This window comes from Mixophyes fleayi, chromosome 3 (genome assembly GCF_038048845.1).
Source record: "Mixophyes fleayi isolate aMixFle1 chromosome 3, aMixFle1.hap1, whole genome shotgun sequence".
In the NCBI taxonomy this organism is placed as follows: Eukaryota; Metazoa; Chordata; class Amphibia; order Anura; family Limnodynastidae; genus Mixophyes; species Mixophyes fleayi.
This window is the reverse complement of record NC_134404.1, coordinates 26711335-26730418: the sequence shown is the minus strand read 5'-3', so window position 1 is coordinate 26730418 and position 19084 is coordinate 26711335. Positions and strand designations below refer to the sequence as shown.

At 40.6% G+C, this 19084-nt stretch overlaps 1 protein-coding gene across 1 annotated transcript in view; it reads left to right on the top strand.

Annotated features, from left to right (window-relative positions):
• The window catches only part of LOC142143417 (maltase-glucoamylase-like), a 191734-nt gene that overhangs the window by 11376 nt on the left and 161274 nt on the right, over positions 1 to 19084 (top strand). The gene's annotated exons all lie outside the window — the stretch shown is intronic.

Sequence of the window (19084 nt, the reverse complement as noted above, 5' to 3'; positions counted from 1 at the left end):
ATAAGAAAATGTCCAATAAAAATGTCCAATAAGAACATACAGTCACTCATGCTGGAGGTGGAAAACAAGAAATGTCCTTGGTGTGGAGAAATGACAGGAGATAGGCTCAGTGCAGCTGAAGAGTCGAAGGTGGGCAGCAGCCACAGCATCTCCCGTTGGAATATAGAGGAGGAGTCCGCGGTCCTTCTGCATCTCACAGTGAAACGCAGTGAGCACCTACTTCCTGGATACGGGTGGTAATGAGGTGAAAACAAGTCCCCAATGCATTTCATCTCTATCGAGACTTTCTCAATGGTAACAGGGGACATCAGCTCTGCTGGTCCTGTCTATCTCTGTCTCTCCCAGTGTGTCTCCTCTGTATATCTCTTTTTCCCCCTTTCTACAGCCCCTTCTTCTTTTCAGTCACTAGAAGACTGGATACAACAAAAATTAATCAGGGCCTAGGAATCACAATTAATAGTATATGGTGTTGGACCGCAGCTCCCTAAGATAGATATCTGAATCTATCAATAAACAACAGTAAGATAAAAAGTAAAGGGGCGCTGTATCCGATAAATTTAATAACATTGAATTCAATAAAATCACAACATATAAAATAAATGAATGAATATGTGCAGTGAACAACAACCGTCACATATACATAATAATAGTAAATATCAGAATTAATGCACATATCTATATCTCATCAACGTATATTATAATCATACAACTGGTATGTCAGACTCCCAAACCTCAGAGGCCAGAAACTACTATTGTAGATAATTTACTGAACAAATGGGTTGTTAATTAAATCAATAAACATATGAGAACAAAGAATGATGTATGTTTATTTATCCTTGTTCCGACTTAGAAAGTAGCACATGAGTTGAACATAAATATATAGAGAAAGTCCTTGAATTGCTCAATAACGTGCAGGTAATAATTGGAGCAAGATGCAACTCATAAATTCTTGAATTTGTTGATAAATAGCGACAGATAGGTTTCTTTGAAAAAGAGGATATACTTGCGCTCTCCCGATAACCACAATTGTCCACCAGCCAAACCGATTGATGTTAGCATGCAGAGAATCTGCAGCAGCAGTATCAATAGTCTCTATAAAGACACTTCATGTGCTTGGCGGCCGGAAAGGATCATACGGAGGCAGTCTGTGCGAACTCCACTAAATCCACTTGCTATATTTCTAGTTAATTACCCCGGGGTATATGAAGCGGACATCCGATATGTATCTCTCTGTGCTTGAGAGAGTGATATGTAATAGCAATTGTCCTGACGCATTTCTCCGTGTGTGACACGGTTTCATCAGAGGAATAATGTCTTTGCATTTATCACATACTATTTAAAGCCGATATGTAGATCACATGGTGATATCCGGCCAGTCAAAACGTGATTCCGATCATCTGTTTAATAAAAACCATATGTGAATGGAATTCATGTGGAAACCCTCAGGTTAACTATTATATGCATATTGGGAAAACTAATAATAGCTTCCCTAAATACAACCATCAAACAAACAAGTATAAACATTGCAATATACTCGCAATCTTAAACAGTTTTACAGTTTGACAAATAGTTACATTTAAATACATTTAATAAGAATAAATATAAGGAGTCTTGAATAACATAGTTCCAATATAAATACAAGTTAAAAACAAATATACAAATAATAACATCAATAGATCTTTAACCATAAGAGTGAAAAAATATATTTACGTAATGCCATTATATATGGCAGTTTGAATTACAGTCTCTTGAGTGTCCCGGTGGTCTCCCATCCAGACACTAACTGAAACTGTTCCTGCTTTGCTTGCTAAAGCAAACTGCTTGAGATCTAATTGGAATAGAGTAACTACAAGGAAAATACAATGAATATCCTATATAGAAGGTCAAAAAAGTTCTGAATTGTAAATGAACATGTGCATATATATGCACACATATCGAAACTTCTTACAAAGGTATTCACATAAATATATGTAAACGTCTATAATAATTATAAAAATTATAAAAAATATGACTTGGCACAGCAAGGGAAATTATATAATATAAAATAAAGTGGGGAAAGAAATAGCACTAAAATTAAATATTATTCAACTCTATATTGTCATTAAGACCTCAAGGAACCATATAATTGAATCTAAATATCCAATATGCTTCCCTACGGCACAGAAGGTTGAATCTGTCTTCCCCCCCTCTTGGGGTAATATCTATTTGTTCGATTGCTCTGATTTGAAGTCCCTCCAGAGAACCGCCTCTGCAGACATTAACATGTGATGACGAGGTGTGGGTTTTCACATTTTTAAGGATATTTCTACGATGCTCTGTAAACCGTACTCCCACGGAACGAATTGTACGTCATATATATTGTAACCCGCAGGAACAGTTAATCAGATAAACAACAAATGTAGATTGACAATTCAAAACTTTTTTGATAGGAAATTCTTGCCCAGAGGTATTAGAGACAAAAAAAGTACACTTATGATCTGCAGATATACAAGTCAAACATTTCTTCCTACCACAACGGTAAAAAACGTTCGGTCTAGTGGACATCCAGTTATTTGTTAGGGAAACAGTAAGTGATCCTCCCTTCCCCTTCTTTAAATCAAAAAAGCTGGGTGCCAGATGTTCTTTAAGGTTGCGGGATCTTCTAAAAACTACAATGTTGCCTCTAGAGACCGAGGAACTTAGTAAACCATCAGCTGTCAATATCATGGAATTCTTATCGATAATCTGTTTTATCTGACGAGCATAACTGTTCTGCTGTGTAATAAATACTAAGGATCTTCCATCCTCCCCTTCTTTTTTCCTATTTTTGGTTGGCTGGGCAAAAAGATTCACTCTCTCTATATCCTCTACATCTTCAAGGGCTCGTTGTAGCACCTTAATTGGATAACCTTGTTCAATGAATGATTGAAAAAGTATATTAGCATGTTTCTTAAAGTCATTATCAGATGAACAATTCCTTTTCATCCTCAGAAATTGACCCCTGGGAATATTATTCTTCCAGGGTCTAAAATGATTACTTCTGTAGTGTAAAAAATTGTGGGTATCAGTTGGTTTGGAAAATGTCTCAGTATAAATAATATTATTCCTTATCTTTAATGTGATATCCAAAAAAATAATAGTTGCATAACTAAAATTACTCGTAAACCATAAACCAAAATAATTAAAGTTAAGATGTGTAAGGAAAGAAGAAATAGAAGTGTCATCCCCATCCCAAACAAAAAAAAAATCATCAATATATCTGCTATAGAGGACCAGGTTCGCCCCAAACTCTGAACCCCAAATGCAGCTCTCCTCGAAAAGCCCCATGTAGAGGTTAGCAAAACTCGGGACAAACCTGGTCCCCATGGCCGTGCCCAGTGTCTGTAAATAAAATTGAGTGTCAGACAAAAAATAGTTGTGTTGAAGTATGAACCGGATAGATGATAAAATAAAGTCAAACAGAGGGCCATTCAAATCTGAAGAAGTCAAAAACGTCGAGACTGCCTCAATACCTTTATCGTGTGGAATATTTGAGTAGAGAGCTCCTACATCACATGTTAAAAATTGGTATGAGGACTTCCATTGAATTCTCTCTATAAGTTTCAAAAATGACAATGTATCCTTAATGTGCGACTTTAATAAAAGAACATATGGTTGAAGGTGTGCATCTACAAAATAAGATAAATTACTAGTTAAAGAGCCAACACCAGAAATAATAGGTCTACCAGGAGGTGCGTTAAGGGATTTGTGAATTTTGGGTAAATGATAATAGGTAGGGATCACCGGATGTGCTGGAAAAAGAAACCAAAAAGTATCTTTGGAAATCACATTATTATCAAGAGCCGAATCCAAAAGGTCTCTCAATTCACTTTGAAACATAGATGTTGGATTGGAATTAAGTCTAATATAAAACTTCTCATCATTAAGTTGTCGCAGTGCTTCCAGAACATAATTGTCCTTATCCTGAAGGACCAATCCACCTTCCTTATCCGCTGACTTGATTATAATATTGCGGTCTGTCACAAGATCTTAAATGGCTTTTCTCTCCAATGGGGTTAAATTATCTTTAAAAGGTTCAGTTGCTGCTTTTTTTGCATAATCTACTGAAATCGTCCATGGTAGTTTTATAAAAACTCTCCATGAACGGACCCTTAAATTGCAGAGGATAAAAGTTAGAGGAATTCTTAAATTTTTTAGAAGATTGTCCACCCTTTATATCAAACAAATATGTAGTTTGAGAATCATCAATATCATTCTCTTCCTTTAGGGATTCTAGATGATTGAGAGCCATCATATCATCCGAATCCAAAATAATAGGTGAACCTTCTATTTTTCAATCAGAATGGAAAGATGTGCTGAAGACTGAGGAATATCATTAAATATGCAATTAACTATATTGGGTAATGTCAATACATTCTGCTTTGGGACAATTGCAGAATGTTCTATGTCAGCTGGAGTTTGTAAAAGGTCTGTGACTAGTTGATGAGGTGTGACTCGTGTGTCTATAGCTTCTAATGAAGTAAATGGATGATTACATAGGACACAGGTCACATGTGTGATTACTTTTATGGTGATAAAATTCCAACATTTTTTAACCTTCAATTTCCTTTTCAGATAACTAAGCAGTGGGCTCCTTAAAGAGATATAGCTTATCTAACACTATGGTTATAAATCATTTGCTGAATCTGCAGATGATACTTGTATACATATGTAGCTTACTGTTGTTTGCTTCTCTGTTATATGAGTAATGTACTTACATAGGTACAAAGGTTGAATATCCTATAATAACCCAGTTTTAGTAATAGCTTTCATTGAATTAGTGCAAAGTACTCTAATAAAAGCAAATATCTATTTTTTTTGTCACTTGTGTACTGCCACACCTATTAACTTTAACATATGGGGCCTGATTCATTAAGGATCTTAACTTGAGAAACTTCTTATTTCTCCTGGACAAAACCATGTTACAATGCAAGGGGTGCAAATTAGTATTCTGTTTTGCACATAAGTTAAATACAGCCTGGTTTTTCATGTAATAAAAAGTTTCTCAAGTTAAGATCCTTAATGAATCAGGCACATGTAGTTTAACACCAGCATGTATGTTAAACTGGTCTATACTTACTGACATTTTCAATTTCATTTTACTTCAAAATCTCAAATATGAGCAAGTAATTTTGTCTACATTGCACCTGCTTGCATCTTTACTTTTCACACCATATAAGCAACAATGATGTGTTTCTCTACTACTATTTAATATCATTACAGTGTATTTTAATATAGACATAATTTTTAAAATGTAATAGCTAGACTGTTCACTCCAAACAATGGGCCTGATTCAATAAGGAACTTAACTTGAGAAACTTCTTATTTCAGTCTCCTGGACAAAACCATGTTACAATGCAAAGGTTGCAAATTAGTATTCTGTTTTGCACATAAGTTAAATAAGTCCACTGCATTTCAGCCCTGCCACAAAAGGACCAGCTGACATCAGGTGAGTGATTATCTCGTTAACACAGGTGAGAGTGTTGATGAGGACAAGGCTGGAGATCACTCTGTCATGCTGATTGAGTTAGAATAACAGACTGGAAGCTTTAAAAGGAGGGTGATGCTTGAAATCATTGTTCTTCCTCTGTTAACCCATGGTTTTCTGCAAGGAAACACGTACAGTCATCATAACTTTACACAAAAAGGACTTTACAGGCAAGGATATTGCTGCTAGTAAGATTGCACCTAAATAAACCATTTATAGGATCATCAAGAACTTCAAGGTGAGAGGTTCAATAGTTGTGAAGAAGGCTTCATGGCATCCAAGAACATCCAGCAAGCACCAGTACCATCTCCTAAACTTGATTCAGCTTTGGGATCGGGGCACCACCAGGCAGAGCTTACTCAAGAATCGCAGCAAGCAGGTGTGAGTGCAAAGACTGAAACATGACTGTCATAAAAAAAACTGTTTTCTCGCTTTTTATATTTGAGCTCTCAATTCAACAAAGGCTTGTTTCTCCATTATTTTGAGAGTTACCCATAATATGATTTATGGTTATATTATATTATGTATAATTGTAACAAAATGTTTTATTAGGATATTGTATTGGTGGTATATAATTCTCAAGGAGAGGATTTGTTTGCGCTTCCATCTTTTAGTCTATCTGCTTTGCAATAAGATTGATCACACAACAATCTTTATAGGAAACTGCATAAATTCTTTTCCCTGTTAATAGAGCGGTGGCTACATATTTTATATGATTAATGCTATTATTATAAGGATTATTTTGTTTCAATTTATTTAAATCAGCGCCCAGGGATATCCTCTTTAGTGTGGATATAGTGTTGTTAGGTGAGAGTGCATCTGCACGCACAGTGTGGTGAAGACTTTTGGAGGATGGCCTGGTGTCAAGAAGGACAGCAAAGAAGCCACTTCTCTCCAGGAAAAACAACACGGACAGACTGATATTCTGCAAAAGGTACAGGGATTGGACTGCTGAGGACTGGGGTAAAGTAGCTTTCTCTGATGAATCCCCTTTCAGATTGATTGGGGCATCGGGAAAAACGCTTATCTGGAGAAGGAAAGGGGAGCGATACCACCAGTCCTGTGTCATGCAACAGTAAAGCATCCTGAAAGCATTCATGTGTGGGGTTGCTTCTCAGCCACAGGAGTGGGCTCACTCACAATTTTGCCTAAGTACACAGCCAAAAATAAAGAATGGTACCAAAACATCCTGCAAGAGTAACTTCTCACAACCATATAAGAACAAGCAATGACTTTTCCAGCATGATGGAGCACCTTGCCATAAGGCAAAAGTGATAACTAAGTTGCTCGGGGATCAAAACTTCAAAATTTTGGGTCCAGGAAACCCCCCAGACCTTAATCCCATTGAGAACTTGTGGTCAATCCTCAAGAGGCGGGTGGACAAACAAAAACCCACAAATTCTGACAAACTCCAAGCATTGATTAGGCAAGAATGGGCACCATCAAGCGTCATCTTGAATGCTGAGATTCTGCCCAACCAGGAGACCATGTAGCACATCCAGATTGTTGTTAATGATATCAACTGGGTCTGCAGTAAAGAGAAATTCTTATCTATTACTGAGTCTAGTCATGGAGTTACCTGTATTGGTGTACAGACTTAGGTCAGTAAAAGTGCCCTAGCTCAGTTAAAGCATTTTATGCAGATTATTTACTTCTAGACTTTAGAGTTAGACTTTGCAATTCATACCTAGTAACCTTAACCTTTTCACAGTGTGGTAAGATAGGGCTGTGATCCCTAGTTGTAGGTGTTTAGTTTTCTCTAAACTTCAGTTGTATTACTGACAGATATAATTGACTGTTCATTTGAAATAAAATATTCACATTTGTATGCCACTTGCCAAGCCATATTCAAGAGTGTGTCCGCTTCATATTGAAGAGGGCACACTACCCACTGCTCAAACAATCCTTACTCTTAAAATATTATATTACATTGAATTGCAAACACATTACACAGATGACCAATGATTTTCATTATTATTATTATTATCAACTTACATGTAAAATTACATTTGAATTTAATTGGTCTCTAATCTATCCCCCCCCCACCCCATAGTCTGGTGATGCGCAGATGGTACATGGGTACCTACTTGTTCACTTTCTACTATGAGCTATGTTGTTGTAAAGCCAGATTATGCAGTAGACAGCAAACCAGCCCAATATCGAACACCTTTGCAGGGGCGTAGAGAAGCACACCACCAGATTTCTCAAGTAACTCGAACCTGGTCTTCAATTGTCCAACTGATCTACTGTGTACCGACCCGGCTTGTCAATTAACCCTTCTCCTGCTGAATCCCTGGCTTATCTGCATCAACTGATCTACTGTGTACCGACCCGGCTTGTCAATTAACCCTTCTCCTGCTGAATCCCTGACTTATCTGCATCAACTGATCTACTGTGTACCGACCCGGCTTGTCAGTTAACCCTTCTCCTGCTGAATCACTGGCTTATCTGCATCAACTGATCTACTGTGTACCGACCCGGCTTGTCAGTTAACCCTTCTCCTGCTGAATCCCTGGCTTATCTGCACCAACTGATCTACTGTGTACCGAACCGGCTTATCAATTAACCCTTCTCCTGCTGAATCCCTGGCTTATCTACATGAACTGATCTACTGTGTACCGACCCGGCTTTTCAATTAACCCTTCCCCTGCTGAATCCCTGGCTTATCTGCATCAACTGATCTACTGTGTACCGACCCGGCTTGTCAGTTAACCCTTCTCCTGCTGAATCCCTGGCTTAACTGCATCAACTGCATATAAAACATTATTTTATATGCCATTATTTTGTTTTTCCTGATTGTACATTTACAAGTAACTACTTTTTACCTGTTATTATTCTACTATTTATATGCCTTTATCTTGTTTTTCCTGATTTTATATTTACCAGCAACTACTTTTACCTGTTATTATTCTTGCCTATTTCCATTGTCCTTATTACCTCTCCTTCTATCATTCCTTGCCTTCCACGCCCTAATTGGTTATTGTCCTCCATCTTGCTATTGTCTCCCTGCTTATTCTTACCTGTTATCCGCTGTCCTTATTATCTTACTGTTCTGCTATCATTCTTACCTGTCTTCATTATCCTTATTATCTCACTGTACTGTTGTTCCATGCCCTCCACGCCCTAATTCGTTATTATCTTCCACCTTTTCATTGTCTTCCTGCCATTGTTCTTACCTGTTTTTCACTGTCCCCACTATCTCACTGTTCTGTTACTCTCTCTCCCTACTATGCCTCCCCGCTCTCACTCCATACCCATACTCTCCCCCCGCCCTACCTCTCCCGTTCCTCCCCGCCATCCCCCGCGCGCTGCTCATCTTGCTAACCTCATCCCCATTTCCCCCTCTCCTCTCCCCCTTTCTTCTGTGCCCTCTGGAATGCCAGATCCGTCCGCAAAAAGCTGACTGCTATCCACGACCTCTTTCTATCCAACTCCTTTAACCTGCTTGCCGTTACTGAAACCTGGCTCTCCGATTCTGATACTACTTCCCCCGCTGCCCTCTCCTATGGTGGCCTCTCCTTCACCCACTCCACCAGGCCTGGTGCCCGCCCAGGCGGTGGAGTTGGCCTCCTCCTCTCCTCCACCTGTACTTTTCATGTCATTCCCCCTGAACCCTCCCTCTCCTTCTCCTCTTTTGAAGCTCACTCCATCCGCCTCTTCTACCCCATCCATCTCTGCGTCACTGTCATCTACCGCCCCCCTGGCCCCACCTCCCTCTTTCTTGACAACTTTGCTAGCTGGCTTCCTCACTACCTCTCCTCCGATCTCCCCTCGATCATTCTCGGTGACTTTAACATCCCCATCGACAACACCACCTACCCTGCTTCCAGCAAACTGCTCACCCTCTCTTCCTCCCTTGGTCTCACCCAATGGACCCCCTCCTCTACCCAATGCCTTGGTCACTCCCTTGATCTTGTCTTCTCCTACCTATGTAATCTCTTCGACTTCTCCATCTCTCCCTTTCCTCTATCCGACCACCATCTCCTCTCCTTCTCTCTCTCCTCTTCTCCTGCTCCCCTCCCCCGCCCAAACCTACTCTGTCCATACGTAACCTCGACGCTCTTGACCCTGCCTCTCTGTCCTCCTCTCTCGATACCCTTCTTTCTCCCCTTTCCTCCCAGGCCTGCCCCAACCAGGCGGTCTCCCTCTACAATCACACCCTCACCTCCGCTCTGGACGCGGTCGCCCCTGCCCACTCCGTCCACCCCCGCTGCTCCAAACCCCAACCCTGGCTCTCCAAATTTACCCGCTTCCTCCAAAAATGCTCCCGTTCCGCCGAACGTCACTGGAGAAAATCCCGCTCCCTGGCTGACTTCCTCCACTTTAAATTCATCCTTTCATCCTACAGCTCTGCCCTCTCACTCGCTAAACAATCTTTCTTTAAATCCCTCATCTCTTCCCAGTCCTCTAACCCCCGCCGCTTCTTTGCCACCTTCAGCACTCTCTTGGCTCCCTCCCCTCCCCCCCTCCCTCCTCCCTGACTGCCTCTGATTTCGCCTCCTTCTTCTCCTCTAAAATCGAGGCCATCCGACTTGAAATCTCCTCCTCCACTCTCTTTTCTACCCCTCCCACTCTTCTGTCCTCCCCCCCAACCACCTTCCCCTCCACTCTTTCCGTCCCACCACCGGCGAGGAAGTCCACTCTCTCATTTCATCCTCCCCCCCCCACTACCTGTCCCCTGGATCCCTTTCCCTCCCACCTTCTTCGCTCCCTTTCCCCCACCACCTGCTCCTACCTCGCTCAACTCTTTAATCTCTCCCTCTCCACTGGCATCTTCCCCTCCTCCTTCAAACATGCTCTCGTATCCCCCATTCTTAAGAAACCTAATCTCGACCCTACTTCTCTCTCGAACTATTGCCCCATATCTCTTCTCCCTTTTGCCTCCAAAATTCTCGAGAGGCTCGTCTGCAGCCGTCTCACCTCCTACCTTTCTGAATACTCCCTCCTTGATCCTCTCCAGTCTGGTTTCCGCCCCCTCCACTCCACTGAAACTGCCCTGGCTAAAGTCACCAATGACCTCCTCTCTGCTAAAGCCAGGGGCCACTTCTCCCTTCTCATCCTCCTTGACCTCTCTGCAGCCTTTGACACCGTTGACCACCCCCTCCTCCTTCACATCCTCCAGTCTTTCGGCCTCTCCGGCCCAGTCCTGTCCTGGTTCACCTCTTACCTTACTCACCGTTCCTTCTCTGTCACCACCTCTGGGTCTTTCCCCCCCCCCATCCACCCTTCCAGTCGGGGTCCCTCAGGGCTCTGTTCTGGGACCCTTACTCTTCTCTCTATACACCTCCTCCCTGGGTGAAGTCATCAGCTCCTTCGGCTTCAGCTATCACCTTTACGCTGACGACACTCAACTATACCTCTCCTCTACTGATCTCTCTCCCTCCCTCATCTCTAGGGTGTCCGCCTGCCTCTCTGCCATCTCCTCCTGGATGTCCTCTCGATTCCTCAAACTTAACCTTGCCAAAACTGAGCTCATAGTTTTTCCTCCCTCTCATACCCCATCCCCTTCTGACCTCTCCATCACTGTCGACAACACCTCTATCTCCCCTGTACCCCAACTTCGCTGCCTTGGTGTCATCCTCGACTCCTCTCTCTCCTTTGGCCCCCACATCCTCTCTATTGCTAAATCCTGCCGCTTGCTGCTGCGCAACATCGCTCGCATCCGGCCCTTCCTCTCCCAAGATGCCACCAAATGCCTTATCCACTCTCTGATCATCTCCCGCCTGGACTACTGCAACCTCCTCCTCACTAGCCTCCCCGCTCTCATCTCGATCCCCTTCGTTCCGTCCTTAACGCTGCAGCTAGGCTTATTTTCCTCTCTCGCCGCTCCTCTTTTGTCTCCCCCCTCTACCTAGCCCTTCACTGGCTCCCATTCCCCTTCAGAATCCTCTTTAAGCTCCTCACACTCACCTACAAGGCCCTCGCCAACTCCACTGCGCCCTACATCTCCACCCTCCTCTCTATTCATGCTCCATCCCGCTCCTCCCACGCGCGTATCCAAGACTTCGCCCGCGCTGCCCCCCTCCACTGGAACAAGCTCCCTCCCTCCATCAGAACTTCCCCTAATCTGTCCAGTTTCAAACGGGCCCTAAAAACCCACCTTTTTTTTACTTAAAGCCTTTCTGTCTCCCACTTAACTTCCTACCTTATCTTCTGCCTCTGTCCCCCTACTCTCCCTCTCTCTCCGCGTCTCTCTCTGTCTGTCCACCCCTCCCCTTAGATTGTACGCTCCTCTGAGCAGGGCCATCTCTCCTCCTGTTTCCACCACTTCTAACTCTGCTCTCCAGCTACTTAGCCCTCCTCCTCGAGGGTCCTCCACCCCACGTCCACTCTCGCTCCCTTCTCCCCCCTGGGGGTCTCCCTGTCTTCCGCGCCCTCCTTCTTGGGCCCCGTCATTTGCGGATCCTCCCTCCCCCTTCCCCGCCCTCTCTAGCTGTGCATTGAGCTTACTGAGTTGCTGTGTTTACTGTACTGTGCTGTCTCCCATTGTATTGTAATTTTGTTTGTCTCTGTACGGCGCTGCGGATGCCTTGTTGCGCCATATAAATAAATATTATTAATAATAATAATAATAATAATAATAATTGTCCAAAGGTACATTCTATCACACCTCTAGTGGCTTTTTGTGCCTCATTATATTTGTGCTGGGCAGGAGTCTGCGGATGCAATAGAGGATTCATCAGCCAGGAGTGACACCCATATTCTGAATAACCGGAAATGGGACACATAAATTAGCTTACATTGAATGCACATCTACAGCAGTTAGCACATGTGAAGCATAACTCGGCATAGAGGACTGCTTCAGAATATAGTTGTCATGATATGAATAAGAATAAACACTATGGGCCTGATTCATTAGTGTTCTTATCTGCCGTTTTTTGCTTATCTTAAGCAAATCCACTCCGTGCATGCTCAGAAAAGGGAGATAAGAAGCAAAATCCACTGTGTAAGTGAATGAAAATCTATCTTAACTTCACTCTTATCTCCCCATTTCGTCTTAAAAATAAGCATCTTAACTTTTGCTCAAGATAAGATAAGATCACTAATGAATCAGGCCCTATAACACTATTATATGCCTGTTAGCATCACAGACCACCTGCACATTCAGGGAGTGGTAGTGATGGCGATTAATGAAAACCTTTGTACTTTGTTGAGATGGTCTCAGACCAATATGAGTGCAATTTATAGCTCCCAAGACATTAGGTAGCTCTGAGAGCCTATAGAAAGCTAACTTTAGCTCATGCCACTGTGACTCCTGACCTGGGAAGCACATAGATGTATGAGAAAAGGGCCTAAAAAATGTCACCTATGTTATCCCTACCACTTAAGGTCACAGACTGAAAGGAGCCTGAGGCTATAAAGTGGACAACACACAATAATCTCTACAGCCCAGACACTGCATGGAAGTGATATGTTTCAGGCTCCAAATCAATTCACATCTGTTCATAAAGCTCAAGAGGTTAGTGAAGTTGAAACATTTGCATTACTTCCTGATCAGACAGGGAGTCCAGGTTTAAACCAATGTCAAAAACATGGGTTGCCTGTGGTCTGCATGGCCTCCCTGGAGCTTGGGGCTGGTGTTCATCATCATCCTCCTCCTCCCTCCTTTCTGTCTCCATCACATGCAAAGCTGCATACATGTCAATTGAATGTAATTTCCTCAGGTCTTGCCACCCACAATCACCTATTTCATTTTGGCCATTTGGATGGTGGTTTGGTGGCAGTTTTGCAAACGCCAGTTTGGTAAATCCATCTGTTTGTATGTTCATCATTGTTAAAATCAGGATCGCGATTTATAATTTGTGGTTTTAAAAAATGTTTATTCTGGACGCTTTACTGGCTGGTCCCCTTTTAGTAAATGTGTCAGCTTTGAAACCGCTCTTTAGTGAACCTAGCCCTTTATGTTTAAATGTAATTTTATTAAACTTTTATAAAGTTACTTTTAAAATATTATTTTTTTCTTTTGCCAGCAATGCTGTTTTTGGGAAAATAAAAGAAACTGTCAATGTGAAGCTCTGATTAGGTAATTGTATTTGCTGTGGCTTCCATTCCAGTCTGGAATATTCAGTAGTTTGTTAGGAACACAGACTTGGCTGACCTTCTGACAAGGGCAAAAAAATTATAACCAGCTTTAGAAAATTCTAAAGCACAGGTGAATTTCCACAGCCAATGGTTGGATAATCTATTTTACACATACATGTAGATTGCTTGAATATACAAGCTGAAATGCAAATTGCATATATTTTCTACCATTGATTGTAAATTGCATTTAGAAAGCCTTGAAAATATGCTCATAAACATTTTTGAAAAAAATATTTACTGCAACAGTAAACATCACTGACACTGCAAACCACAATTTAAAGTCCTGTTCTAAGGACAACTGTATGTTTCATTTATGTAGGGTACCCTCAAAATTGAATTATGTTTGACCTAATCATCCATCTCTCATTCTATAAAATTGTCTCCCTTTGTTGTCTCCCATAGATATTTGGGTTGCTGCCACATATATAAATATATATATCATCCTCATCAACAACATTTGTTTATATAGCGCCAGTAAATTCTGTAGCAATTGGGAAGAAACATTAATAAAACAATACTGGGTGATACAGACAGACAGAGAGGTAAGAGTACCCTGCTCGCAACCTTACAATCTATGGGACAATGGGAGTTTGGAACACAAAGGCATGTGCTACATCATATTGCACATTGGACCAGCTAGAATGCAAAGGTAAAAAGTATTGAGTGGGCTGTGTGATCAGTCACACAGCAATGTTGGTCAGAGAGTTGTTGTCTTGTGTTAGCTATGTAGAGGGTGATAATAGGGTAACCTAGGGAGATTAAGATGGTGGTTGAGGAATATCATAAGCTTGCCTGAAAAGGTGGGTTTTCAGAGAACACTTGAAGGTTTGAAGACTAGAGGAAAGTCTTATTGTGTGAGGGAGGGAATTCCACAAAGTGGGTGTAGCCCGAAAAAAATCCTTTAACCGGGAATGGGAGGATGTGATGAGAGTGGAAGAGAGATGCAGATCTTGTGCAGAATGGAGGTGTCGAGTTGGTAGATATTTTGAGACAAGTGAGGAGATGTATATTGGTGCAATTTTGTTGATGGTCTCTTTAGTAGAAGAATTTTATATTGGATTCGTTGAAAACAGGCAACCAAGGTTTGCTGGATTTCTGTAGTGTTCAGATATATTTGTGTGGGAGAAGTGAGGGGGAACTGGAATAGGTGATATATCATCAGCTAATAGCAGGGATAGGAATTATGATGGTAAGATGGTTGTCCTGTTTGTTTCTGGCAACAGGGTGAGGCTGTTAAAACAATTAAATTTAAATAGGACAACAGTTCATGAGTGTTAACTAAAAGTGAGTAAAGTAATGAAGCGGGCAATGTGGACAGAGGTGTGTGTTGCAGGATGGGGGAGGGATTATATAGTCCCTCATTATATTACCATGAAAGGAGAGGAAGAAAAATAATTTGGCATACATTAGGATTTATGAGTAAAGTAGCAAACAATGAGGGAATTAAAAGAATTGCCTAGTTGCAATGTCCTGTGCATTCAGAGAAGTAGTGCAGAGTGAGGCGGCAGTAATTGTAGTTTATTTCTGGATGTCTGGATAACATGGAGTAATGATGTGGGAAGCCATGTGCGGGAGTAGGTGGAAGTGTTAAATGGAGAGTAATAAGGTACAGGTGATGGAGTAGCTGAGTTATTGCAGAATCATGAGAGAGGAGAGTGGTTCAAACTCAGTTTCATTTCTTTATACTTGTGATGGCAGACAAAGCCTTGAGTAGAATTGAAAGTGTAATGATGAGATAAAGGACTGAAGCAGCTGTAGCATGGGTAGGGAGTGGCTGAGTAAGTAGTACAGAAGGCTGATTGAACAGAGGGCATGTTGCAGGGAAAATAAACTGACTGATAAAACAAACTTTCATGAGCTGAGAAGAAAATAAGATCAGAGTCCAAAATAGTCTTCATGTTGTGTTAAGCTTGTAGCCAGGGAGAGATGGAAACATCAGGGGTGAAATATGGAGTTTCAGGTAAACACTGACTGTTGTCCTTGTGTAGCTGTGGTAATAGGCAGAATGTTCTTCTCCTATTTCCTCCTGTTTAACTTCAGTATATTTACATTTTTTAACACTTGTAACTATACACTTAGAGCTATACACACTAACTATGCAGCCATCACTGGCTTTCAGCCATTCTACAAGTAAATATATATATATATATATATATATATATATGTATATATCATCATCCTCATCATCAGTTATTTATATAGCGCCACTAATTCCGCAGCGCTGTACAGAGAACTCACTCACATCAGTCCCTGCCCCATTGGAGCTTACAATCTAAATTCCCTAACATACACATACACACACACAGAGACACAGACTAGGGTCAATTTGTTAGCAGCCAATTAACCTACCAGTATGTTTTGAGTGTGAAAGGAAACCGGAGCACCCGGACGAAACCCACGCAAACACGGGGAGAACATACAAACTCCTCACAGATAAGGCCATGGTCGGGAATTGAACTCATGACCCCAGTGCTGTGAGGCAGAAATGCTAACCACTTAGCCACTGTGCTGCCCCATATATATATATATATATATATATATATATATTCTAACATCAAACCTGTAGATTATGAAATGTGTAACAATTAATCATCTAGGGTATTTATAGATCACTGCCCTCATACTCTGCTTTGAGTAATAATTACTATTTTCATTCAAATATTATCCCAATCATTATGGGATTGGTTCTGTATACTATTCAACTATAACAATGCTGAACTAGAAGAATACAAACAATTATGTAAGAGTACCTGGCTCTTTATAGCTTCGGAGACCCTTTAAGCTGCCTACTTTATCTGTGACCATGATCCAACAGCAACACAGTGTTCTATGCAGATATATTGATTACACTTTTCCTAGCTGTTGGGCCAAGTATCTAACATCAACTGATATCGTTTCACAGGCTGTGGCTATCTTTTACACATTCCAGGAGGACTCAGACATTACCCCTTGTTTTTTAAGCAACTGCTGTATTTTTTTCTGGTTATGCACAGACCATCACATATTTTGGATGCTGCTTGTTCCATTTCAGTGTATTCAAAGCATGTCACACTACTTGAAAACTCCATTGATCTCTATGGGAGCATACATAAGTAGCACATAGTTTAACCATCATCGGGCTGCATTTGACACATTTATGCCAATGGCTCATTCATATTAATTACAATTAAGTTGTGTGTTACATGTACAAATGAATAGGCTATTCAAATGAATGAGCCATTGATATCAATGGAGGTCATAAGCACTGTTATTTTTTTCCCACATCAATAGAGATTAATTTGATCTAAATTTATGTGTGATAAGGCATGGAGTCCTTGAGTGTGGGAAACCACTTTTGATTGATTTACTGAGAGTCCCAGTCAATCAAGCTCACAGACATTCTCCAGTGATGCTCCCAGCAATGAAGTTCAAGTCATACTTTACTGAGGGTTTTGTTTCCTGTGAATTACAAGGATAAGATTTTCCTATGGATTACAAGAATTATTTTGGATTATATAATGAATATTTCTAATAAAATACACTAAAATACTGTGGATTACAAATTAAATTTCCCATAGATTACAAAAATTCCCCTGGATTACATTTTTCCCATTGGATGCCAAATTAAGGACGTCCCCTAGCAAAGCAGTATGCAAAAGGCATCTTATGTAGCTATCCACTCCCAACAGGATTTTTTTCTTAAATTGCACAAGTTACTATTCATAAATTCTTCACAGCCTCTTCCTGTCTTCCGTTATCATGATAATCACGCATGATAATTCCATATCGTCCAGTGGTAAATATATCTGTCATTGTGGTATTTTTGTAAGTGATTAATTGTTTGCTTGAATTGTCTGTGGCAATGTTCTGTTACGATACTATGCATATATTTCACTAACACGTTTATATAGTTGATTTTTTTTCTTTTTTTCTTATTCCTTTCAATTTTTAATAGATAAAGTCCTCAATCACTTCTCACAGAATTAGTGAGTTCACTTGGAAACCTCACCTGGACCATTTTTCTTTAGCTTGTTTGCAGCACTTTTGATATTATTGCTTCATAATGCGGTTGATTTGGATCTCTCATTTAAAGACTTTTATGGCTAGGATTTATAATGCATTTTACTTTTAATACTTTAGATTCAACTCAATTAACAACATAGAGTAACATATTTTCATTTACTTTTCTCTAGCAAACAATGGTTCATATTGAATCCCTTTAGATGATTTTATGTTCCTTATGTTTTCACTTGGATATTTACTAACGAAAATGTCATATAGCAGAATCCTTTTGTGTTATGTAACTGACATTTAAGGTGCTTCATCCTTTCATCTGTTTTATTATGTTTTGTTTTTTTATAGCTTTTCCTAATGTCATAATTTTAACTCACTAACTCACAACTTTCCTTCATTATATTCACATAATTGTGGTAGTGCACCAATTTGTTAGCACCAAACCCTTTCAATAACTCATTAGCCACTAACTTTCTTTTGATAATAGCAATAAACAAGCACCATGTCCCTCCCCAATTAGATCTCAATACAAGCAGACTGCTGAGCAGAAATATAAACCAACGAGGCACTAACACAAAGGGCTAGATTTACTAAGCTGCGGGTTTGAAAAAGTGGGGATGATGCCTATAGCAACCAATCAGATTCTAGCTTTCATTTATTTACTACCTTCTACAAAATGACAGCTATAATCTGATTGGTTGCTATAGGCAACATCCCCACTTTTTCAAACCCGCAGCTTAGTAAATCTAGCCCACAGACTCCAATTGTGTTTGTAAAATAGGTGGTTAATAATGATCATGTAGAAAACTAGTTGATAAAAGTAAATAAAATTAACATAAAGCTATACTGCATATGCTGCCCTACTATAAGGGCAACCCTTTTACATGTATCTAGGCAATCTATATGGTAAATAAAACACTGGGCACATCTGGCTTTTTAAAAAGTCTTCCTGAACTTCAACTATTGGAATTTACAATAGTCAATAGGTTTTGGTATGACGTGACCTGTTGTATTAGCAGTACTGGTGTTTCCATCCCTTTGTATACCCCTCGAATGTCTCTATCTGGGCTAAAGATGAAAATGAACAGGTGGTCTCATCAATACCTACTGAATTTACTTTCATTGACCAGAGTGGCAAAATAGCAAGGTCATGGATGGCTAAGGAGTGTCCAAGCTTTCATAACGAGTAGGCCTGGTAAACTAAGGTTATGAACGGCATGTGTACCTCACTAGAGACTGTGAAATGAAAAGTTTAGTTATCCTATGCTAATGACCTTGCTTGTAAAACTGTGAACCCAGACCTCTACATTTTTGTTGCATTTCCATATGCTGTCAATTATTATTCTGAAATATATCTGCAAGGATTGCAACCATGGCAATTTAATCATGATCATCATCATCATTTATTTATAAAGCGCCACTAATTCCGCAGCGCTGTACAGAGAACTCACTCACATCAGTCCCTGCCCCATTGGAGCTTACAGTCTAAATTCCCTAATATAG